The sequence below is a fragment of the Stegostoma tigrinum genome, unplaced genomic scaffold (genome assembly GCF_030684315.1).
Source record: "Stegostoma tigrinum isolate sSteTig4 unplaced genomic scaffold, sSteTig4.hap1 scaffold_375, whole genome shotgun sequence".
NCBI lineage: Eukaryota > Metazoa > Chordata > Chondrichthyes > Orectolobiformes > Stegostomatidae > Stegostoma > Stegostoma tigrinum.
The window spans coordinates 86742-113530 of NW_026728303.1; the positions used below are offsets into that span (position 1 = coordinate 86742).

Below are 26789 nucleotides of genomic sequence, written 5' to 3' on the forward strand. Positions count from 1 at the left end.
ATTCTCCTTCAGATCCAGGAGTCTAAATCCCTCCCCCAACACAAACACTTGAGCCAAGCATTCATCTGTTTTCTTCCCCTTTTTCTTGCCTTCTCAGCATGTGGCACCAGGAATAATCCAGAGATTACAACTTTACAGGTCCTGCTATTTAATCCACTGCCTAGCTCTCAGAACGCTTGGTGCAAGCGTTACCCCAAACCAAATCACTCATCTTACCAATGTGTACATCGAGCTGTGTCTTACGGTCCTCCTCCTTCAGGATCCCCTTAATGACATTGTTGACCTGGTTAATATGCCACAATGGAGTCACAGGTACGACTGTGAAAAATCTGGTCCACCCAGATCGTTGCAATGAGCAAAAAAGCACACCATTTGTCTCTACTTGCCAGGGGGCTAAGGCAGTTTGGTGTGTCCACAAGGACAACTTTCATTGATGTACCAGAGAAAGCATCCTATCTGGATGCATATCACAGCATGGTTCCTCTAGCTGAACAATCCCTATTTATTATGGCTCTTGCCTTTCTTCTTCCAGGCAGAATTGGAGAGAGCGAGCGCGCGACAGACAGAGCGAGAGAGATGGGCAATGAGGGAGAGAGAGACAGACAGACAGACAGAATGGGCGACAGAATGTGAGTGTGAGCACGCCTGCATCAGACAGTGAGAGAGATGTTGCTGAGGTGGAGATAGTTGAGAGTGTTGATCACCAACGATCTCTCCTGGTCCACCCAGATCGTCACAATGGGCAAAAAAGCACACCAATGTCTCTATTTCCCCAAGAGGCTAAGGCAATTCAGTGTGTCCACAAGGACAACAATTATTGATGTACCATAGAAAGCAACCTATCACGGCATGGTTTGGCAACAGCTCATCCTCAGGTCATAAGAAACTACAGAGTCGTGAACACAGCATAGTCCATTATGCAAACCAGCCTTCCATTCTTCTGTTTGTGCCTGTGAGTCAAGTGATGGGGGATAACAGGGAGAGGAGAGATAATGACAGGGAGAGAGGGAGGGAGAGAGGGAGAGAGGGAGAGAGGGAGAGAGGGAGAGAGGGAGAGAGGGAGAGAGGGAGAGAGGGAGAGAGGGAGAGAGGGAGAGAGGGAGAGAGGGAGAGCATGAGAGAGAGGGAGAGCATGAGAGAGAGAGAGAGCATGAGAGAGAGAGAGAGCATGAGAGAGAGAGAGAGCATGAGAGAGAGATGAGATGAGGAATAAGAAATGATGAGTGGTCAATACCTGGAGGAAAAAAAGAACCGTGTGTGAGCATTAAGAGAAGCCGCTGGCTGTAATATGGAGGCTATTGTTTTACTGATTGTACGAAACGAAAAGCAAGTGTCACCTCTTGGTGTTAGGGGACAGGAGATGCGCATTAGAGAAGGAGATATAGTCAGCCTGGTTAGAGACAGCAGACACGTTGCAAATGCATAGAAACTGAAATTAAAGCTTTCTTGTCAATGTGTAAAGAGGTGAGACAAATATGACCGGCTAATATTGTACCTTTGCGCTCAGTAAAATGATAGAATCATGATTCAGGGAATCCTTACAGTGTGGAAACAGGTCCGTCAGCCCAACACGTCCACACTGCCCCTCAAAGCTTCCCACCCAGACCCATCCACCTATAACTCACCTAACCTACACATCACTGAACACCTTGGGAAATTTAGCATGGCCAATCCACCTAACTTGCACATCTTTTCACCGTGGGAGGAAACTCGAGCACCCGGAGAAAACCCATGCAGACACATGGACAATGTGCAAACTCCACACAGACAGTGACCTAAGGGCGGAATTGAACCCAAGTTGTTGGTGCCATGAGGCAGCAGTGTTAACCAGAGCCCCTGTGCTCTTTATTATGCCAATTAAGCTGCAAGCATTTTTTTTTAAGAAAGTAAACTTACCATCGTCACAGGATGCGAGTGCTTTCAATTTCTGTCAGCTTGGAGAACTTTATCCGCATCTGCAAGGGCAAGGTGATGGCAATGGTGTGAGACTGGTTAATATTCTGCAGCTCGCCGTGCAAAAAATTAACAGCATCTCCAATGCTTTTTACCTCGGGGCATAACAGAAAGACAAGAACATGAAAAAATCCTGAAATCTTCCTCCAATTTCAATCTCAGTTGGACCATCCCTTCATCAAAAGCCACAACCAAACTGAACAGTAACTTGGTTCACTCCAAATCAACTATAACACTAATTTCCAAAACTCAATGTCCTGTTTTTCGAAGATATCTGCATGTTCCATGGAAAATCATGTATTTTCCACTGCCTACCAGGCCAATCATTTGTTCACTATGATCTCTGTCTCTCTCTCTCTCTCTGTATCTTGCCCTCTTTGATTTCTGTAATTCACGCCCTCCCTACCCTCAGCTACCTGTGCTCATATGCTCGAGGCTTCTCCAATTTTCTGATGTTCGTGCTAATGCTTTAAGATCCCCGCACTGAATGTCAGCAATTTTTTTCAAAAGCCTCAATGACTACTGCCCAGTGGCTCTGACATCCATATTTATGACTATGAAGTGCTTTGAGAGGTTGGTCATGGGCCACATCAACTCCAGCCTCCCACATTACCTTGATCCACTGCAATTCACCTACTGATGCAGCAGATCCATGGCAGATGCCCTCTCCTTGGCTTTACACACATCTCTGGAACGTCCAGATAACAAGGGCATCTACGTCAAGCTCCTACTTATTGAGCACATCTCCACCTTCAACACCATAATTCCATCTGCCCATCCTGGGCCTCCTGCAGTGCCACAACAATGCCACTCAAAGGTTGCAGGAACAGTACCACTTATTTTGCTTGGGAACCCTGCAGCCTAATTGTACCAGTGTGGACTTCACAAGCTTCAAAATTTCCCCTCCCCACCTACATCCCAAAACCAGCGCAGCTCATCCCCACCTCCCTAACCTGTCATTCCTCCCACCTATCCACTCTCCCACCTCAAGCCCTACCCCCATCTCCTACCTACCAGCCTCAGCTCCACCCCCTTGGCCTGGTCGTCCTCCCTGGACTGACCGATCCCCTCCCTAACTGCCCACATACACTCATCTTTACTGGCTCTATCCGCCGCCTCTTTAACCTGTCTGTCTCCTCTTCACCTACCTTCTCCTTTATTCAGAGACAAAGGGAACTGCAGATGCTGGAGAATCCAAGATAACAAAGTGTGAAGCTGGATGAACACAGCAGGCCAATCAGCATCTCAGGAGCACAAAAGCTGACATGTTGGGCCGAGACCTTTCATCAGAAAAGGGGGAGGGGGAGAGAGTTCTGAAATAAATAGCGAGAGAGGGGGAGGTGGACCGAAGATGGAGAGAAAAGAAGATAGGTGGAGAGGAGAGTATGGGTGGGAAGGTCGGGAGAGGATAGGTCAGTCCAGGGAGGACAGACAGGTCAAGGAGACGGGATGAGGTCAGTTGGTGTGAAATGGAGGTGCAGCGTGAGGTGGGAGGAGAGGATAGGTGAGAGGAAGAACAGGTTAGGGAGGCGGGACAAGCTGGGCTCGTTTTGGGATGCAGTGGCGGGAGGGGAGATTTTGAAGCTTGTGAAGTTCACATCGATACCATTGGGCTGCAGCGTTCCCAAGTGGAATATGAGTTGCTGTTCCTGCACCCTTCGGGTGGCATCATTGTGGCACTGCAGGAGGCCCATGATGGGCATGTCGTCTAAGGAATGGGAGGGGGAGCTAAAACCGTTCGCGACTGTGAGGTGCTGCTGTTTACTGCGAACCGAGCGGAGGTGTTAGCTTGCACTCACTGGAGCACTGCAGCAAGCCTGAGACAGAGATTTTGGACAGGGATCATGATGGGGCGCTCAAGTGACAGGCAATTGGAAACCTGGGGCCATTCTTACGGCCAGAAAAAAGGTGTTCTGCCAAGCGGTTGGTCAGTCTGTGTTTCGTCTCCCCAATGCAGAGGGAGACCATATTGAGAGCAGTGAATACAGTAGACTAGATTGAGTGAAGTGTGGGTAAATCGCTGCTTCCCCTGGAAGCCTTGGATAGTGAAGCGGGAGGAAGTAAATGGGCAGATGTTATGCCTTCTGTGGTGGCATGGAAAGTGCTGTTGGGTTATGGGGAGCTGTTGGGAATGGATAAGGAGTGGATCGAGGTGTCCCGATGGAATGGTCCCTGCGGAAGGCTGACAAGAGAGGGGAGGGGAATATATGCCTGGTGGTGGGATCTTGTTAGAAATCGTGGCTGATGTTCTTCTCGATGTGGATATTGATGGGTTGGTCATTGAGGACCAGGGAACCTCATCAGGGGTGAGGCCAAAGTGTAGGACATGGGTTGGACATGGCTGAGATCTCTGTCAACCACGAACGCAAGGATGCTCAGGTGAGGAAGAATGTAGACATTTCGGAAACCCTCCAGCAAAAGATGATATCATGAGTTCAAGTGGATCTGTCTGGACAGTCCTGTCTGAAGATTTTGTGATGTAAGACTCTGTTGTTTGTCATAAAGGATATGGTTGAGTGATCATATTCAAATAGAAGAGACCAAGAATGTGAGGCTGGAGAATGGGTTGAGAACCATGCCTCTAGGATTCCTCTGCATGTCTATGCTTGGCTTGGGCTACTATGGTTACCATGTCCCAGTTTTGTATGAGAGGCGTGATTCTCCACCCATAATGCAACCAACAAGCAGATACAATTGGGCCCCCACATACAAACCCATATAGATCAAAACCGGAAGTGACAGTACTCATGGTAACAGACCGGACAGTATAAATTCCAGACAGAGTAGAGTAACATTGTTTTGTTGGAGGCTCTAGTGATGATGTCATTGATCATGGTGACGAAACGTCTGAATGAAAACAAGCCAACTCGGCGAGCAAGTCAACAACCGCAATTTGAACTATCTTGTTCAAGTGTTTCATTTTTGATCTTGAATGTTAAATCTCGCTCCAACACAGGGATGGAAGATGACAGTCAACAGCTGCATTCTAACTAATTCATATCGAATCATTGTTTTGACCAGTCCAGAAACATGTAGGTTAGGCGGATTGGGAATGCTGAATTACCCACATTGCCCACATACGTGTAGGTTAGGTATATTCGCCATTGGAAATGCAGGCTGACAGGGATAGAGTAGGGAATGGGGATGGGTCTGGGTGGGATGCTCTTTGTAGGGTTGCTGTGGACTTGTGGAACTGAATGGCCTGTTTCCACACTGGGGATCCTATAAACCTAGGTTTTACTCAATTCAAGAGAGAGTGAGTTTATCAATTGCTAAACGCAAGAAGTCATAAGGCACCACAAATATGCACAAGTTAGACACAAGAAATTAGCTCAAAAAACATAAAAGTTAAGAGGGATACGGATAGTTCAGAATTTGGATTGTTTGTGAAGAATAGAAAGTGGGATGTTGTGGCCACTAAGTTGGGCGATCCCTGTAATGCTGATATGAATTCAGCAGTTAATTTTGAGATTCTTGTTGAAATTCTTTTGACCTTGTTTCCTTTTTGACATCGCCCTGGTTTGCAGAGCTCAGAGCAAAAGATTGTCTTTTCTTCTAACCTGCAGCGTAGGCCTATGAAATGGCTGTCCTAGAACTGCGACCTCCACAACTCCGTAGACCACATGAGCGTATTCGCCCAGGAATACACACACACTGACATTAAAGAACTATTGGGATAACAATACTCAGCATGGGACTGGAAAAGACAGCATGTAGAAACAGAAAACAGCTGTAAATAATGTCAAGAGGTCAAATAAAGTTATAAAGCAAAATTAATGGCTCTTTGCTTGCGTGCTCATTGTATTCAGAACAAAATCAACAAATTAAGAGCACACATACAGGTTGACGGGCATGATTTGAGAGCTATTACAAAGACATGGTTCTAAGGAGATCAACACTGGAGGTAAATGTGCAGGGCTACGTGACATTCAAAAAAGACAGGCAGGAGGGAAACTGACTGTAAGCGATGAAATTACTGTGAGAATAAGAAACAATCTTCAATCAGAAGATGTAGAATCCAATTTTATTTATTTGTTAATGGGAGGAGGACATCACTAGCTACGCAGTGTTTATTGTCCATCCCTCGTTGCCCAGGGGACAGTTCAGAGTCAATCATATGGCTGTGGGTCTGCAGTCACAAGTAGGCCAGACCACGTAAGGATGGCAGTTTGCTTTCCTAAAGGGCATCAGTGAAGCAGTTGGGTTTTTCTGACATTTGGCAATGATTTCATGGTCATCATTAAATTCTTCATTCATGATTTTCTTTTATGTTCAATTCAAATTCCACCATCTGCTGTGCTGTGATTTGAACACAGGTCCCCAGAATGTTATCTCAGTCTCTGAATTAACAGTCCAGCAATACCACCACTGGGCTATTTCCTCCCCAATCTTGGAACAAGAAAACCTGTAGCTGACTCCCACATGGGGAAAAACACTGAACCAGGAGCTTCTTCAAACGGGGTGATCGCCTCTCCTTACATTTTAAAATAGCTATGAACAATCAGGAACTTGTGGGAAGCTACTAAATTGGGGGAAGGAGTATTAGGTAGGAGCTGAGCAGTATTCATTGGGAGGAGCTTTTATTGAACAAGTCGACATTTGATACGCGGGAGTTATTGAAAGACCTACTGATCAGCATTCAGAACTGGCCTATTCCAGGGAAGGAGGAATGACAAGGATGGCAATCTAAGGACATACGGACATAAGAAATAAAGCAGGAGTAGGTCATCTGTCTCTTTCAGCTCACTCTGCCATTCAATAAGGTCATGGCTGATCTTTGTGTGGACTCAGCTCCACTTAGCCGCCATTCACCATAACCCTCAATTCCTTTCCTGTTCAAAGATCTACCTGTCTTGGCCTTTAAAACATTCAATCAGGGAACCTCAACTGTTTCACTGAGCAGAGAATTCCACAGATTCACAACCCTTTGGATGAAGCAGCTCATCCTCAACTCAGTCTTAAATCTGTTCACCCTTATTTTGAGGCTGTGCCCCCCAGTTGTAATTTCACCCATCAGTGGAAACAACTTCCGTGTTTCTTTCCTATCTATTTCTTTCATCATTTTAAAAGTTGCTATTAGAACACCCCTCATTCTTCGAAGTTTCAGTGAGTGCAATCCTAGTCTCCTCAATCTCTCCCCATACAGCAACATTTTCAATTCTGGAATCATTCTTGTGAAGCTCCTTTGCACCCCCTCCAGTGCCAGCACATCCTTTTTAAAGTGAGGAGACTAAAACTGTACAAACTACTCTACATCAAGCTTTACCAGCACCCTATACAACTGGAGCATCCCCTCCCGATTTTTAAACTGCATCACTCGAACTATAAGGGACACTATTCCATTTGTTGCCTCAATTACCAGCTGCATCTGCAAACGTTCTGTGATTCATACACAAGGTTGCCCAGCTCCCTCTGCATAGCAGCATGCTACAATTTTTCACCATTTAAGTAATACTCCATTTTGCCCTAATTGCTACCAAAATGGACAGCCTCACATTTACCATCATTGCACTCCATCTGCAAGACCCTTGTCCATTCATTTAAACTTTGTGTCCATCTGCAGATTTTCATTATCCTCTTTACTCTACCACTCATTTTAGTGTTAAATGTGATCTGTGAACTGTAATAGTACATGGAACAACACAGCGCAGAACAGGCCCTTTGGCCATCCATGTTGCGCTGACCTGTGAACTAATCTAAGCCCATTCCCCTACACTATCCCATCAGCATCCATATGCTTATCCAAGGGCTGTTTAAATGCCCTTCATGTGGCTGAGTTAACTACATTGGCAGGCAGAGCATTCCACCCCCGTACCACTCTCTGAGGAAAGAACTTGCCTCTGACATCTGTCTTAAATCCATCACCCCTCAATGTGTAGCTGTGCCCCCTTGTACCAGCTGAAGTCATCATCCTCGGAAAAAGACTCTCACTGTGCACCCTATCTAATCCACTGACCATCTTGTATGTCTCTACTAAATCCCCTCTCAGCCTCCTTCTCTCCAATGAGAACACACCCAAGTTCCTCAGCCTTTCTTCATAAGACCTTCGCTCCAGACCAGGCAACATCCTGGTAAATCTCCTCTGCACCTGTTGCAACGATTCCACATCCTTCCTGTAATGGAGCGACCATGCAATATTCAAAGCGAGGCCGCACTAGCGTTTTGTAGAGTTGCAGAATGACATCACGTCTCCGCAACTCAATCCCTCTACCAATGCAACCTAAAACACCATCAGACTTCTGAACAGCACTATCAACCTGGGGGGCAGTTTTCAGGAACCTATGTACATGGACACCAAGATCCCTCTGTTCATCTCCACTACCAAGAATCTTTCTGTTGACCCGGTGTCCTGCCTTCCTATTATTCCTCCCAAAGTGAATCACCTCACATTTATCCGTATTAATCTCCATTTGCCACCTTTCGGCCCAATTTTGCAGTTTATCCAAGTCTCCCTGCAACCTGCAACATTCCTCCACAATGTCCACCACTCCATTGTCTTTAGTGTCATCTGCAAACTTACTAACCCATCCACCAATGCCTGCATCCAAGTCATTTATAAAAATGACAACAGCAGTAGTCTCAAAACAGATCCTTGAGACACACCACGAGTAATCAGACTCCAGGCTGAATATTTTCCATCAACCACCACTCATTGCCTTCTTAGTGAAAGCTAGTTTCTAATCCAAATGGCTAAATCTCCCTCAATCCCGTGCCTCTGTATTTTCTCCAATAGCCTACCATGGGGAAACTTATCAAAGGCTTTACTGAAGTCCATGTACACCACGCCAACTGCCCGACTCTCATCCACATGATTGAGTTTTTTGAGAAGGTGACCAATGAAGTTTGTGAGACACGACCTGCCCTTGACAAATCCATGTTGACTATCTCCAATCACATTGTTGCTTTCTAGATGATTATAAATCCTATCTCTTATAATCCTTTCCAAAATTTTTCCTACAACAGACGCAAGGCTCACAGGTCTTTAATTGCCTGGGTCATTCTTACTGCCCCTCTTGAACAAGGGCACAACATTTGCACTTCTCCAGTCCTCTGGTACTAAACCTGTAGACAATGAGGACTCCAAGATCAAGGCCAAAGGCTCCACCACCTCCTCCCTAGCTTCCCAGACAATCCTCGGAAAAATCCCATCAGGCCCAGGGGTTTTATCTACCTTCACACGTTGTCGAATTGATAACACTTCCTCCTTACTAACCGTAACCTTTGCAATTCTAGTAGCCTCTAACTCAGTCACCTCCTCTGCAATATTCTCCTGTCGCTCAGTGAAAACAGATGAGAAGTATTCATTTAGCACCTCTCCAATCTCCACAGCGTCCACACACAACTTCCCACTTCTGTCTTTGACTGGCCCTTTGCCTAGCCCAGTCATCCTCTTATTCCTCACATACCTATAGAGAGCTTTAGGGCTCTCCTTTATTTACCTGCCAATGTCTGCTCATGTACCCTCCTTGCTCTTCTTAACTCTCTCTTTAAATCCTCCCTAGCTAATCTGTAGCTCTCCATCACCTCATCTGAACCAACTGGTCTCATCGTCACATCAGCCTCCCTCTTCTGCTGAACAAGAGATACAATTTTTTTAGTAAACCACGGTTCCCTTAGCTGATCGCTTCCTCCCTGCCTGACAGGGACGTACCTCTCAAGGACACGCAATATCTGTTCCTTAAACCAGCTCCACAATTCAATTGTCCCCATCCCCTGCATTTTGCTAACCCATTCTATGCCTCCTAAGTCTTGCCTAATTGCACTACAAGGGAGGAATGGAGAAGCAGACAGTGAAGGGGACTATCAGAGATTACAACAGAACAGAGATAGACTGGAGAGTTGGGCAGATAAATGGCAGATGGAGTTCAATCCAGGCAAATGCGAGGTGATGCATTTTGGAAGATCAAATTCAAGGGCAAACGAAACAGTAAATGGAAAAGTTTTGGGGGAAATTGATGAACAGAGAGATCTGGGTGTTCAGGTCCATTGTTCCCTGAAAGTGACAATGCAGGTCAATAGGGTGGTCAAGGCGGCATATGGCATGCTTTCCTTCATTGGACAGGGTATTGAGTACAAGAGTTGGCAGGTCATGTTGCAGTTGTATAGGACTGTGGTTCGGCCACATTTAGAGTACTGTGTCCATTACCAAAAGGACGTGGACGAGAGGAGGAAAATTTAGGGGAGATATGCATGGCAAGTTCTTTACACAGAGGTTGGTGGGCACCTGCCAGCAGAGGTGGGCGACGCAGACACACTAGCATCTTTTAAGATATATTTGGACAGGTACACGGACGGGCAGGGAGCAAATGGACACAGACCGTGAGAAAATAGGTGACTGGTCAGACAGAGGATCTTGGTCGGCGCAGGCTTGGAGGGCTGAAGAGCCTGTTCCTGTGCTGTAATTTTCTTTGTTGTTTTGACTGACTGGAGTGAGGGAGGGAGGGTGCGACGGCTGGAGCGAGGGACAAATGGATGGCTGGAGGGACCGAGCGAGGGAGGAATGGATGGCTGGAGGGAGGGAGCGAGGACTGACAGGAGGAAGGAATGGATGAATGGAGGGAGGGAGCAGGAGGACGGGGCAGGGGGGTAGGAGGAGGGGGTTGGGGGGGAAGGAGGAGGGGCGGGTAGGGAAGGGAGGAGGGGGCAGGGAGAGAGGAGGGGAGGAGAGAGGGTGGGTTCGGTGCCAGGCAGCTGTTCAGGCAGGTACCAGAGATAGTGGGAACTGCAGATGCTGGAGAATCCAAGATCTTGGCCTGCTGTGTTCATCCAGCCACACATTTTAGTGTTCAGGCAGGTAGCTGTGCCCAGGAGCCGGGCGAAGAGGCCTTCTCCCAGCTCGGATCCCCGCTCCCGGCCAAGGCGGCGCAGGGCCGAGCCACTGAGCAGCGAGCTTTCCAGCAGCCTGGATGCCTGCTCCTCGCCCAGTGGTCATGCCGGAGGCTGTAGGGGTCCGGGATCGTGGTACGCTGATCCCGATGCAGAACAGCTGGGTCCTCAGTCCCCTCCCGGGAAAAGGGTTCCAGACAGCGGACTCGTCACCGAGGCAGAGGGGGGGGGAAAGGCGTGAGTAGGAACAGGAGAGGAAGGGGATTGACTGAGAGGGAGAAAGAGACAGACTGTGTGTGTGAGAGAGAGAATTAGAAATGCAGTCTGATTGCGGATGGGTTGGGTTTAAACAGATTTTTAAACTTTTAAAAAAAAACTCAATGCTCCCTGCTGAGCGGGTGGAGATGCACGGATAGATAAACACACGGCGAGAGGAAGAGAGACACAGAGAAAGACAGAGCGCCGGGGGCGGGGGCAGGGGAGAGGGAGAAGTTCACAGGGAGAGACGGAGAGAGAACGGCAGAGCACACACAGAGGGAGGCAGAGACAAGACGAGAGACAGAGAGGAGCGCGCGCGCGCACGCGCACACACACACACACACACACACACACACACAAGAGACAGAGTGAAAGAGAAAGAAAGAGAGACAGAAGTGCACAGCGAGGTGGCAGAGACAAGACAACAGAGAGACGTAGACACAGAGTGAGGCACACACAGAGATGGAGAGACAGAGATTGTGGGTGTGGCGAGGGGTGGGTTTTTGAGAAAATGGGAGGGGGGAGCGAGGGCGAGAGAGAGAGACACAAAGAGACAAAGACAGAGTCGTAGAGTTGTGCAGCAGGGAAACAGACCCTTCAGTCCAACTCCTCCATGCCAACCAGATATCGTAAATGACTAGTTCCATTTGCCAGCATGTTGCCCATATCCCTCCAGACCCTTCCTATTCATGTGTCCATGCAGGTGACTTTTAAATACTGTGATTATAATAGCCTCTGGCACTCCTCTGGCAGTTCATTCCATACACAAACTATACTAGGGAGAACACATTGGCTCCAAATCCATCCACCATCCTCGGAGAAAAAGAACAGGAAATAACATGACCAACACAAGGAAACCTAAACACTTGAATAGAAAGCGGGACCGAACACCAGCGCTTCACTGGAGGCTCACTGATGATTTTGCCTGGAATGGTGACGAATCATCTGAAAACTAACCTTCCAGCTCAGTGAGCAATCTTACATCCAAAACCTCAACCCTGAGCTAAAAATCTTCTCAAAACTCGATAATACTTGGCCACTTGATTGACAGATGCATCCTATTTTCTTTTAAAAATAAACTTTTTTTGTTTGATGTATGACTGACCAGTGTTTATTGTCCTTCCTTAACTGAGGCTTGGGAACTCTGCAGCCCAATGGTATCAATGTGGACTTCACAAGCTTCAAAATCTCCCCTCCCACCACTGCATCCCAAAACCAGCCCAGCTCGTCCCCACGTTCCTAATCTGCTCTTCCTCTCCCCGATCCCCTCCTCCCAGCTCAAGCCAAACCCCCATTCCTGACCTACTAACCGCTTCCCGCCCCCTTGACCTGTCTGTCCTCCCCAGACTGACCTCTCCCCACCTACACTCACCTCGATTGGCTTCATGTCCGACCCTTTAACTTAAGACCATAAGATATGAGTGTAAGTAGGGCCATTCGACCCATCAAGTCCACTCCGCCATTTAAATCATGGCTCATGGGCATTTCAACTCCACTTCACTGCACGCTCCCCGTCGCCCTTGATTCCTGTGAGATCAAGAATTTGTTGATCTCTGCCTTGAAGGCATCCAACGTCCCGGCCCCCACTGCACTCCGTGGCAATGAATTTCACAAGCCCGCCACTCTCTGTCTTCAGAAAAGTCGTCTCATTTCCGTTTTAAATTTACCCCCTCTAATTTTAAGGCTGTGCCCACGGGTCCTAGTCTCCTGGCCTAACAGAAACAACTTCCTAGCGTCCACCCCTTCTAAGCCACACATTATCTCGTAAGTTTCTATTAGATCTCCCCTCAACCTTCTCAGCTCTAATGAGTACAATCCCAGGATCCTTAGCCGTTCATCGTATGTCAAACCTACCATTCCAGGGATCATCCGTGTGAATCTCCGCTGGACACGCTCCAGGGCCAGTATGTCCTTTCTGAGGTGTGGGGCCCAACATTGGACACGGTATTCTCAAAGGGGCCTAACTAGACCTTTATAAAGCCTCAGAAGCACATCACTGCTTCGAAATTCCAACCCTCTTGAGATAAACAACAACATTACATTCGCTTTCTTAATCATGGACTCTACCTGCAAGTTAACTTTTAGAGAATCCTGGACCAAGAATTCCAGATCCCTTTGTACTTCTGTTTTACGAATTTTCTCACCATTTAGAAAATATTCCATGCCTGTATTCTTTTTACCAAAGTGAAAAACCTCACATTTACTCACATTGAATTTCATCAGCCATTTCCTGGAGCACTCTCCTAAACTGTCTAAATCTTACTGCCGCCTCTCCACCTCCTCAGTACTACCTGCCTGTCTACCTATCTTCGTATCATCGGAAAACTTCGCCAGAATGCCCCCAGTCCCTTCATCCAGATCATTAACATATAAGGTGAACAGCAGCGGCCCCACCACTGAACCCTGCGGGACACCAATCGTCACTGGTTGCCATTCTGAAAAAGAGCCCTTAATCCCAACTCTCTGCCTTCTGTCAGACAGCCAATCCTCAATCCAGGCCAGTATCTCACCTCGAACACCATGGGCCCTCACGTTGCTCAGCAGCCTCCTGTGAGACACCTTATCAAAGGCCTGTTGGAAGTCTTGATAGATAACATCTGCTGGGTTTCCCTGGTCTAACATACCTGTTACCTCTTCAAAGAATCCTAACAGGTTTTTCAGGCACGACCTCCCCTGACTAAATCCATGCTGACTTGTTCTAATTTGACCCTGCACTTCCAGGAATTTCGAAATCTCATCCTTGACAATGATTCAAGAATTTTAATCAACTACCGAGGTCAAGCTAATCGGCCTGTAATTTTCCATCTTTTGCCTTGATCCTTTCTTAAACAAGGGAGTTACAACAGCAATTTTCCGAACATAGAACATAGAACATAGAACAGTACAGCACAGAACAGGCCCTTCAGCCCACAATGTTGTGCCGACCATTGATCCTCATGTATGCACCCTCAAATTTCTGTGACCATATACATGTCCAGCAGTCTCTTAAATGACCCCAATGACCTTGCTTCCACAACTGCTGCTGGCAACGCATTCCATGCTCTCACAACTCTCTGCGGAAAGAACCTGCCTCTGACATCCCCTCTATACTTTCCACCAACCAGCTTAAAACTATGACCCCTCGTGCTAGCCATTTCTGCCCTGGGAAATAGCCTCTGGCTATCAACTCTATCTATGCCTCTCATTATCTTGTATACCTCAATTAGATCTCCTCTCCTCCTCCTTTTCTCCAATGAAAAGAGACCGAGCTCAGTCAACCTCTCTTCATAAGATAAGCCCTCCAGTCCAGGCAGCATCCTGGTAAACCTCCTCTGAACCCTCTCCAAAGCATCCACATCTTTCCTATAATAGGGCGCCCAGAACTGGACGCAGTATTCCAAGTGCGGTCTAACCAAAGTTTTATAGAGCTGCAACAAGATCTCACGACTCTTAAACTCAATCCCCCTGTTAATGAAAGCCAAAACACCATATGCTTTCTTAACAACCCTGTCCACTTGGGTGGCCATTTTAAGGGATCTATGTATCTGCACACCAAGATCCCTCTGTTCCTCCACGCTGCCAAGAATCCTGTCCTTAATCCTGTACTCAGCTTTCGAATTCAACCTTCCAAAATGCATCACCTCGCATTTATCCAGGTTGAACTCCATCTGCCACCTCTCAGCCCATCTCTGCATCCTGTCAATGTCCCGCTGCAGCCTACAACAGCCCTCTACACTGTCAACGACACCTCCGACCTTTGTGTCGTCTGCAAACTTGCTGACCCATCCTTCAATTCCCTCGTCCAAGTCACTAATAAAAATTACAAACAGTGGAGGCCCAAGGACAGAGCCCTGTGGAACTCCACTCACCACTGACTTCCAGGCAGAATATTTTCCTTCTACTACCACTCGCTGTCTTCTGTTGGCCAGCCAATTCTGTATCCAAGCAGCTAAGTTCCCCTGTATCCCATTCCTCCTGACCTTCTGAATGAGCCTATCATGGGGAACCTTATCAAATGCCTTACTGAAGTCCATATACACCACATCCACAGCTCGACCCTCATCAACTTTTCTAGTCACATCCTCAAAAAACTCGATAAGGTTTGTAAGGCATGACCTACCCCTCACAAAGCCGTGTTGACTGTATTTGATCAAGCCATGCTCTTCCAGATGGTCATAAATCTTATCCCTCAGAATCCTTTCTAACACCTTGCAGATGACAGACGTGAGACTTACCGGTCTATAATTGCCGGGGATTTCCCTATTTCCTTTCTTGAAGAGAGGAATTACATTTGCCTCTCTCCAGTCCTCAGGTACGACTCCAGTGGAGAGCGAGGATGCAAAGATCTTCGCAAGTGGCGAAGCAATTGCATTTCTCGCTTCCCAAAGCAGCCGAGGACAAATCTGATCCGGGCCTGGCGACTTGTCAATCTTAATGTTTGACAAAATTTTCAGCACATCAGCTTCGTCTATCTCTATCCATTCCAGCATGCACACCTGCTCTTCAAAGGTTTCATTCACTACAAAGTTCGTTTCTTTCGTAAAGACAGAAGCAAAAAACTCATTTAGGGCTTCCCCTACCTCCTCAGGCTCCACACACAAGTTCCCTATGCTATCCCTGATCTGCCCTACTCTTTCTTTGACCATTCTCTTATTCCTCACGTAAGTGTAAAATGCCTTTGTGTTTTCCCGGATTCCTTCTGCCAAGCCTTTCTCGTGCCCCCTCCTGGCTCTCCTCAGACCATTTTTGAGCTCCTTCCTTGCCTGCATGTAATCCTCTCTAGCTGAACTTGACCCTAGCTTCCTCCACCTTATGTAAGCTACCTTCTTCCTTTTCACTAGAAGCTCCACCGCTCTCGTCATCCAAGGTTCCTTAATCTTACCCCTTCTTGCCTGTCTCAGAGGGACATATTTACTCATCACTCCCAACAACTGTTCCTTAAACCGTCTCCACATGTCTATAGTTCCCTTACCATGGAACAACTGCTCCCAGTCCATGCTTCCTAACTCATGTCTAATCGCATCATAGTTTCCTCTTCCCCAATTAAATATCCTCCCATTTTGCCTAATCCTCTCCTTCTCCATAGCTATCTAGAACGTGAGGCAGTTATGGTCACTATCACCAAAATGCTCTCCCACCACAAGATCTGATACCTGCCCCGGCTCGTTTCCGAGCACCAAGTCTAGAATGGCCTCTCCCCTCGTCGGCCTGTCAACGTACTGCGTTAGGAAACCCTCCTGAACACACCTTACAAAAACAGCTCCATTCAAATCTTCTGCTCGAAGGAGGTTCCAATCAATATTAGGAAAGTTAAAGTCACCCATTACAACAACCCTACTGCGTGCACACTTTTCCAAAATCTGTCGACCTATGCTTTCTTCAATCTCCCTGCTGCTATTGGGGGGCCTGTAGTAAACCCCTAACGAGGTGACTACTCCCTTGCTGTTCCTAATTTCCACCCATACTGACTCAGTAGGCAGATCTTCCTCGACAAAGGAAGCTTCTGTAGCTGTGATACCCTCTCTGATTAGTAGTGCTACACCCCCTCCTCTTTTTCCCCCCTCCCTATTCTTTTTAAATGTTCTAAACCCTGGAAGATCCAGCAACCATTCCTGCCCATGAGAAACCCATGTCTCTGTTATGGCCACAACATCATAGCACCAGGTACTGATCCATGTTCTAAGTTCATCACTTTTATTCCTGATACTCCTTGCATTAAAGCAAACACACTTTAACCGATTCCTTGGTTCCTTCCCAGGAAAATCCTTCCCACTAGCTGGTCTACCTCTTGCTACTGCCTCACCTGCATCAATGCTCACCTCTGGTATACAGCTCAGGTTCCCACCCCCCTGCCATACTAGTTTAAACCCTCTCGAACTACTCGAGCAAACCTTCCACCCAGGACATTGGTCCCCTTCCAGTTCAGATGCAACCCGTCCTTCTTGTACAGGTCCCACCTTCCCCAGAAGGCATCCCAATTATCAACATATCTGAAGCCCTCCCTCCTACACCAGCTGCGAAGCCACGTGTTCAGCTGCGCCCGCTCCCTGTTCCTCACCTCGCTATCTCGTGGCACCGGTAGTAAACCAGAGAACACTACTCTGTTCGTCCTGCTCTGCAGCTTCCATCCTAACTCCCTGAAATCACTTTTTATATCCTCAAACCTATTTCTGGCTATATCATTTGTGCCAATATGTAACACGATTTCTGGCTGTTCGCCCTCCCCTTTTAGAACTTTATACACCCGATCGGAGACGTCCCGGACCCTGGCACCAGGGAGGCAACATACCTTCCGGGAATCCCGATCTTGCCCACAAAATCTCCTGTCGATTCCCCTAACTATCGAGTCCCCTACCACGAGTACTTTTCTATTCTGCCCCCTTCCCTTCTTTGTCACAGTGTCAGGCTCAGTGCCAGAGAACTGACTACTATGGCTTTCCTCTGGTAGGTCATCCCCCCCAGCAGTATCCAAAATGGTATACTTATTGCTGAGGGGAATGCCCACAGGGGATCTCTGCACTGTCTGTCTGTCCCCTTTCCTCCCCCTAACTGTAACCCATCTATCCTCGTCCTGAGCCTTAGGAGTGACCAACTCCCGGTAACTCCTCTCAATTACCCCCTCTGCCTCCCGAATGATCCGTAGTTCATCCAGCTCCAGCTCCATTTCCCTAACACGCCTTGCTGATATATATGGTCACTGCTTTCCTTCCCGGCTGCCCCTCTGGTCCTCGTCACTTCCTCTGCTGCTCCCGCTCCTTCTCTGAAAGAGGAAAAACACCGCTGCCCGCTACCGGTAAGTAATTTTAAAAATAAACTGCTTTACCTTAGCTGCAGTCTTCCGGGTCCATCTTGCCTCTGCTGCTGCTCGCACTCATAATGGCCGTTGGCGTCGAAGGGTGAGTATTTATACTCACTGCTTTCCTTCCCGGCTGCCCCTCTGGTCCTCGTCACTTCCTCTGCTGCTCCCGCTCCTTCTCTGAAAGAGGAAAAACACCGCTGCCCGCTATCGGTAAGTAATTTTCAAAATAAACTGCTTTACCTTAGCTGCAGTCTTCCGGGTCCGTCTTGCCTCCGCTGCTGCTCGCACTCAAAAAAAAACTACACTGACTTTTGAAAGATCATAGCCAAAGCCTCTGCTATTTCCTCAGCCACCTTGTTCAGAACTCTAGGATATAGCCCATTGGGGCCAGGAGATTTATCAATTTTTAGACCTTTTAGCACTTGCTCTTTTGTAATTCCTACCATCCTCAGCTCTGCCCCCTGGCTCTCCCTAATTGTTGGCATATTACTCATGTCTTCCACTGTGAAGACTGACGCAAAGTACTTATTAAGTTCTTCAGCTACTTCCTTATCTCCCACCACTTGCCTTCCAGCATCAATTTGGAGTGGCCCAGTGTCTACTTTTGCCTCACGTTTGTTTCTTATGTATTGAAAGAAGCCGTTACTATGATTTCTGATATGACTAGCTAGCCTACCTTGATATTTGATCCTCTCCTTCCTTATTGCTTGTCTGTCTCCTCTGCACCTATCTTCCCCTCTATCCATCTTCAATCTGCCTTCCCCTCTCCCTATTTCTTTCAGAGCCCTCTCCTCCTCCCTCTTTTCTGATGAAGGGTCGAGGCCCGAAACGTCAGCTTTTGTGCTCCTGAGATACTGCTTGGCCTGCTGTGTTCATCCAGCTCCACACTTTGTAATCTTGGATTCTCCAGCATCTGCAGTTCCCATTATCTCTGATGCCAATTGTTTTTATTTTGTGGACAGCTGCTATCAATAGCAAACCAAACAAAAGCTTCATTTGTCATTGTCAAAATTGGTAATAGCCCACGAGCTGCAGAGTGAACAAAAAAAAGTTACCCATTTGCTTGTGACTCTCAGATGGATTTCTTTCCGATTTATTTATTCTTTAATGAGACATAGCTGTTGCTGATTGTCCAGCACAAATTGACTTCTTGAACAGCTTCATGTTGCTGTACACAGACCCACAATGCTGTTCCAAAAGAGATTACTAATATTGACTCAGGAACAATCATTCATTTCCAAATAAGTTTGAGAGTAGCTTGGAGGTGATTTTTACTGGGATTAGTGCTACCATGTCTGATGTCCTTGACCTTGAAGATGAGTTTTCTAAGTCTGGAAAGGCGGGTGTAAGAATAGTTGGAAAAAAATGTGGCAGTGCATCTTGTATATGGACACATTATTGTGTCTTGGAGTTGGTTGTGGAGAGAATGGATACGGTGCCAATCAAGGGGCTGCTTTGGTCTAGACTCAAGATCGTTTCCAGTGTTGTTGGATCTGCACCATCATTGGCACACTTCTGACTTGAGAATTGGAGGGCGGCTGCAGGCTTCGGAGTCAGGAGTTTCTACATCAAATCGCAGAGTCGTTTTGCTTTGTTCCTTTGTCTGTTAGTCTGTGGTCCCAAGTGATATCTAAAACCAAGCTCTTGTGAGCTTGTTATTCTAAACTTAAAATTTATGTTGAATATCAGATGGAATTTGTTTTATTGACTCCATTCTGCAATCATGTCGATCTGAAAATGTTAACTGCATTAATTAATACTAAGCAGAAACAGACTTTGTAGTAAATGGTTTGACGATTTTCTGTGTCTGGAACATCCCTCTTCCTTCTCGAACGAAGATCGTGCCAACCTATGGTGCCAAACTGCGGGTCAAACGGACGGGGCTCATAATCTTTAAATTCCTCATCAAAATTAGTGTAATCGTATGGTTCTGTGCAATAAAAGAGAAAGAATAAACAGGTTCCCACAATTTTGCTGATGTTTATGAACAGAATGCACAAATTCAAAAGTTTGCGCTGGCATGTCTGCTTCCTCCAGCCTGTTTAAACTGTTCCATTCAATGTGAAATTTGTGATAAGTTTTAGCACACAGGTCTGTTTCATCTGTGCCACCGCCTTCAGAGTGTATTCAATTCTAATAGACATACATGCTTTCCCCCTTTTCCAGTAATACATTTCTTGAAGAGTTCAATGATATTTGGATTTTAAATCTTATCCTCATATTCTTTAGATTCTCAATCATCACTGAATCTGATGTCACCGCCATTCCATCCAGTGTCAAACAGGAGTCAACTGGCATATCCAAATTTTAATTTGAGTTTAGTGCTACACAAATATATTACTTTTTTAAAAATTATATTCAAGTCAACATTAACATTTCATTCCCTGACACCGGGTGAACTTACTTTTAAACTCCAATTTTCCTTCAGTATTAACAGAGAGGTGAGCCTTTTTGCAAGCGCCGAAAGTCTCCACCAGTTTATGCTAAAGCTTGAGGAACTGTAAGTTTCACAAATATGTTCCTATTAAACACTAATTCCTATTGAAGCAGTATTCAGCTACACTTGTTTAACTAGACAGCAGAAATGGTCAAGATTTTAAAAGCGATTAAGTACTTTGAAGAGGAGTCACTCTTTGAATTAAATTCCATGTTGGTGTGTGTGAGTCCATAGGTTCCTCACTCTCAATGAACCATTCAAACTGACATGCAATTACTGAAACACACAGACAAAAAAAACATGAATGGTCACTAGGATTTTGAGAGTGATTTGGAACTTGTATTCAATACCTTCTGGGGTAAATCTGTTCCAATCTGGATAGTACTCATTTATCACCATCCCACCTACCTTCCCCAGCACCTCCTCCCTCTCCACACTATTTGTTTCTGAGCTCCCGTCCACCCTCCATTTTGGAGGAAGGGTCCTGACCCAAAACATCAACTTTCTTGAGCCTCTGATGCTGCCTGCTTTCCCCCAGCTCCACAATGTGTTATCTCAGACACCAACTTTGGCAGTTCTTACTATCTGGATAACTCATTCTCACCTTGTAACAAGTGATTTATCGTCATTTTCTTTTCAGATTACACATGTACATGTATATACATAAATATACATGTGACACCTTTATGCCTGAACCACGAACCGAGAGGATTTTTAAAATAGTCTCTTCATATCTGCATGCAAGAGAAATCAAGGTCATAATTTTCATTTTAGGAATCACTTAAACACTCAAAGTACTCACAGTCAGTGTCCCATTTCCTTGACCAGTCAATTTGATGAGAATATTTCGTCCAAGAGGAAACCGTAACAGTAATTATATTTTATCATCAAACTCTTCATTGCATCACTAATATTTCCTCGTCTGTTTGAAATGTAAGACAATGAAATAATCATGGACAGATTGGCCAACAATGTAATTTAATGTGTGTTATGGCAACTGAAAATCACAACCATTGAAGAGTGTTCTTTAAAATGCTGTTATCATACAACAGAGTACTTTTTGAGATGCAGTGATGAATATAATTCCTGAGATGCAAATAATATATGCTTAATTAATTCCAGAGAATAACTTTACAATTAAAAAGAAGCTAAGAATCTCTTTACATCGTGATGCTTGTCAGATTGCCACTAGTCAATGGAAATCGTTCAGAACGATTATTTATTGCCAGATGAAAAGGAAGCGTACACATTTCATTTTTACATCTCATCCAAGAGACAAAAACAAACACCTTTACGAATTCATTGTCAAACAACAAGACTCACTCAACAAGTCATTTGGCCCATTGAATTTCCTCCACCATTCGGTGAGATCATGGTTGATCTCATTACATTTATTATTATACAACATTTCCACCAAGCCCTCCTGAAAGCTAATACATTCCAATCCAAGTAACATCCTGGTAAATCTCTGTTTCTGTTCCATGCCTTGTCTTTCCAAATATTTTTGAGTCATCTAAAAATTTAGCCACAGCACATTCACCTCTTCCTCCAAGTCATTAATAAACAAGCTCAAGACCTGTGGTTCCTTCAGCGCTGCCCCATTTCTTACTCACAAGCCAACCCTGGCATCTCTGTCCATTTGTCTGTTCTTTCTATAGGACATGTATCATTGGATATTTAGTTCCCAACACTTATCCCCTTACAACCACATGTCTGTGATACCCAGAACAATACATCTGTCAATTTCCATCTGCACCACAAACTCATTCACTTTGTTTTATACACTCCCTACAATTAAATAAAAGACCTTCAGTCTGGCATTTACGGCCACCCTTCTTATCTGCTGCACCTGAAATGAGACTCCTGACTATTTCCATACTTTTTGTCCTATTACTTGCTCTGGAAACTTTGCTGAGCACTTACTAGCTTCTAACTTTTTCCATAATTTTCCATGCAACTGGACTCACCCGCTCCACACTTTTCACTTTGATGCCCTACCCCAGACCTAGCTATGTCTTTTGCCAGGATATTTGTCCCAATATGATTCTCATCAAGCCTATGCCACCGGAACAACTCCCTCCTTCCCCATACCAATGCCAATGTCCCATGAATTCAAACACATTTCTGCCATGCCATCATTTGAACAATGCATTTACATCTTCAGTTTTGTTCACACCGTGCCAAATTGCTCAGATAAGAATCCCGAGATTATTACCTTTTGGTTCTGCCTTCTCACTCAGCACCTCAGTGCTTGTAATCCCTCAGCAGAACCTCTTTCCTCTTTCTTCCATATCAATGGTACCTGTGTCCACCACGATAGCTGGATTTCTACACCTCCCACTTCAAATTCCTTGGTAGCCAAGACGGAATATCCTAAACCTGGGCGCCAGGCAGGCAACACTACTTTCGAGACTCTCGATCCTAGTCACAACCAACAATGTTCATTCTCCTAACTATACTACCTCTGATTATAACTACATTTCACTTTTTATCCCCTCTTGAATGTCCCCCTGTACCACCGTGCTATAGTCAGTTTACTCATCTTCCATATACCCTGACCTCTCATCCACACAGGAAGAAAGAATCTCAAACCTGTTCGATAAGATCAAAGGCCAAGGTTCCTTCTGCACGACATCCTGGATCCTTCCACCTGCCCTGTTCTTAGTCACAGTCTCACGTCCCTGGCCACTGACCGAGCTTCAGGTAGTTAATCTAAGGTGTGTGACTGCCTCCGGAAACAGAGCATTCCCTGGTAACTCTCCCCCGCATGATTTGTTGATTGGTCGAAACTGAGATTCCAGTTCATCAACCCTGAGCTGGAGTATGGTGTCTGACCACTCCCCCGTCATGTAGGTTTAAATCATCATTGGCCCGGCATCTCCATTTCAATTACTTATATCTTAATTTGATTTCAAAACATTAGTTTGTAGCCTGTATATATTTCTCCGATTTACTTTCAATCTGAAAGTTACCGATAATAGATTCTTAAACCAGTAGCTATCACCAACCAATGAACCGGGTTCACCTTCTGGGTCCCCGCTTCTGGCTTCAATTTGCCCTGTCTCAAAAAAAAAGCTTACCAACTATCAGGCAAAAAAAGCAAGCAAATAGCACCTCTTACCCTCTGCACTGACTTACCACATGGCCACCAAATTCCCCAAAATATCTATTCACTTGGTGCATTTCACTGTAGATGTGATCTCTCCTTCCTGGCCATGCAAAGCATACTGATCCATAGCAATATACTACCTTCAAAACCTCAGCTCTTAGCTTATTACTTTTGAGTACATTCTCAAATGCTTGCTCAAAGTCCAAATACAACACATTTACTGGTTTTCCTCTACTAATTCTGGTTGGGACTTCCTCCAAAAACCCAAACAAATTAGCCAGACATAATTTCTCTTTCGTCAGGCTATGGTGATTCTGTTTGATTAGATTCTGATTTTCCAAATGTCCTGCTATTATTTTCTTCACAGTTGATTGCCACATATTTCCAACAATTTGCCTTTCTCCTTTTTAAATAGGGATGTCACATCGGCAGTTTTCCAGCCCTCAGATGCTTCTTGAGAATCGAAACCTTTTTCAGAAATTACAATCAATGCATACACCAACTCTGAAGCTCCTTTGTTTGGAATCATAGAAAGTAAACCATCAGGGCAAAGAGTCTAATCTGCTTTCACTCCATTAGATTGTCTACTACTACTTCTGTAATGGTAGTGATGGTGTGGTAGTGATGTATTTAATTCATTACTAAAGAATACAGGGATAAGGGGATCCTTGAAGTAGCTTCCACTGTGAAAACTACCCTTTTCTCATTATTGTTGTTTCTTGATTTGAAAATTAAACTGGCCATCTCAGCCTAGCATATAATTGATGGCATTACCTCGAAAACCTTCTCTGCTAAAGTGTTGAATAGATTGCTACCACCTGAAAGAAGTAATTCTTCCCCTGAATTAACAGGCAACCAATATGAAAATGTGGCCTCTGTGGTCATAAAATATTTCACAAATGGGAGCATTCTCTACGGATATACACTATCAAGCCTCTTAAGAATCTTAAATGCTGAAAAAATAAGATTTCTTTCAATCTTATAAATCCCATCCGCCCAACATTCCTAAGCATGGCAATCCCCTCCTCCATTTCCAAAATCAACCCAGGGAACATTAGGTGTACGGCCTCCGCAGCAGGGACCCTGTGGCCGGACACCAGTTATAAGTTACCATCCTGCTGCCCCTTCTCTACTTCTGTTTGCGATGCAGTCCTCTGTCCATCCTAATATACTACCCTTGAACTCATGGGCTGCTTTCTTTTGAGTCACCTTATGAGTTGTAATTTATCAAATGCTTTTTTGAAATCTAAACGTACTACATCAACTGGTGGACCTTCATCAGTCATGTTTGTTTCCATCTCAAAGCACTGTAGCAGGACCGCGGGGGCACATCGCCGCGAGCGGCTCAGGACCAGTGAATTCAAATATGAAATTACACGAAAGACAGCATTGAATTTAAAGCATCAAGAGAAAAGGGATTTGGAATCGAGCATTAGTTTGTGGGGATGGAGCAGCGCTTGGAACATTGAGTTCAATTCTGGTTGCTTCATTATAGGAAGGATGTGGAAGCTTTAGAGAGGGTGTAGAGGAGATTTAGCAGGATGCTGCATGGAATGGACGGCAGGTCTTATGATGAAACATTGAGGGGGCGAGGACTTTTTCCATTGGAGCAAAGAAGAATGAGAGGTGACTTGATAGAGGTATGCAAGATGATGAGAGGCATAGCTGGAGTGGATAGTCAGATTTTGTTTCCCAGGGCAGAAATGACTATTACGAGGGGGAGAAATTTTAAGGTGACTGGAGGAAGGAATAGGGGAGATGTCAGAGGTAGGTTCTTTACACAGAGAGTGGCGGGTGTGTGGAATGCGCTGCTAGCAGTGGTAGTGCAGTCAGATACATTTCAAGACTTTTAAACAACTCTTGGATCGGCACATGAAGGATAGTAAAATGAAGGGTATGCAGGGTAGTTTGATCTGAGTGGGATAATAGGTCGGCACAACATCGTGGGCCGAAGGGCCTGTACTGTTCTTTGTTCTCTGTTCAGCCAAAGGTTCTTTCCTTTTAAGGAGAGGGTAATTGATTGTAGTTTTTAAAAGACAGAACTGGAGGACAGAGAAAGATATCAAGGAAGGTTGCACGTTAGTGACAGTATCAACAAGTCCACAGCAGATGCACTCTGAGTAACTACACTGTTTTGAAGGCGAGAGGACCAATGATATCAGTTAAGCCCCTCTTGTTCTTGTATTGTGTACTTCTGATATCGGCGCAAATGGACAACCTCACTCTCCTGCTCAGCTGCAGAGCGAATAATGCTGCAATATTTGTCAACTCCCAAATGGGCATTGATACATTAGTAAATCTCACATCAATAAACTTACATCTCAAGGTTCTCACCTTCTAGGACTGTTTGTAGTGGTAAATAACCCAAGCGAGGATGTTTGGCAAAGTATTTCTTTGATCTGAAGTTATTTTTCAGCACCTTGGTGAAATCACGCACATCTTCACCTGATGTTGTCTAAAAATGTAAAATAAATCAAATTTAGTTAAGAATTAATAATGAACCAATCTACTCAACTCACTCTATAATCCATGCTATTCCTGCTAAATGTCTTTGAGGATGTAAAATTGAAGAGTCTGCAACTCTGAGGGATAAAGTCGGCTATCTTTCTGTAAGATTATGATCAAGGTTAGATATGTCTGAATGTGAGTTTCGGACAATTAAGCTTGAGTTTCATAGAGTCATACAGCATGAAAACAGATCCTTTGGTCCAACCAGCCTTTGCTGATCACAATCCCAAACTGAACTAGTTCCACCTGCCTGTGCTTGGCCCATATCTCTCCAAACATTTCTATCATCTTTCTATCTTCTGGGTACATCACCTCAGCAGATTTCTCCATCTTGTGGCCAAATACTGAAACTATCCAATTAAATAATTTCAAATGATACACAGATCCAGGATTCACATTAGTGGCCTTTCTGGTTGAATTCCTAATTATTTTAACAATAGTGCATTTCGTTGTCCAATTATGCCATGTAATCCAGTGATCCAAAATTCATCTCATTGGGTTTAATTTGTTTGTTTTTTTGTCTTGTGTCAAAGATGAGATCAATACATTGGTGAGAAATTATCTTGGTTTGGAGATTCAAAGTCACTATAGTCCCAGATGAGACCACAGGTCTGCTCTCACAGTCGAGAGATATAACTGGAGGTGGTTTAAATTGAAGGTTACCGCACCTCAGATGAGGAGAGAGGTTGAGAAGAAGATTCCTTCATTAACTTCAGACAGTGTCGGATCCCAGGCTGTTGGTATCACTCTGAATTACAAACCAGCCAACTGGCTCCCAGGCAAAATAGGCAATCAGTTTGGGTAGAGATAAGGAACAGCAAAGGAAAGAAGTCACAGCTGTGACAGTTTCAGATTCATAGATCCCCTGACAGAAGATACAGTCCAGGATAGCATACAGTCGATAGACCAAGAAGTAATGG

General features: G+C 45.2%; 1 long non-coding RNA gene across 8 annotated transcripts in view; it reads right to left on the reverse strand.

The window, feature by feature from the left end:
- LOC132208381 (uncharacterized) overlaps window positions 1-25812 on the reverse strand; it is a 55074-nt gene extending 29262 nt beyond the window's left edge. For 2 of the 8 annotated variants that reach the window (XR_009444464.1, XR_009444458.1), the window contains exons 1-4: window positions 25696-25812; window positions 20857-21174; window positions 17840-20313; window positions 1897-1955 (exon numbers count right to left, since the gene is read on the reverse strand). This is a non-coding gene — a long non-coding RNA (uncharacterized LOC132208381). Of the gene's footprint in view, window positions 1-1896; window positions 2049-17839; window positions 20314-20856; window positions 21175-25695 lie in introns of all 8 variants that reach the window. The other 6 variants (XR_009444462.1, XR_009444459.1, XR_009444463.1 and 3 more) reach the window with 6 other exon arrangements.
- Between the last annotated feature and the right edge of the window lie 977 nt (window positions 25813-26789).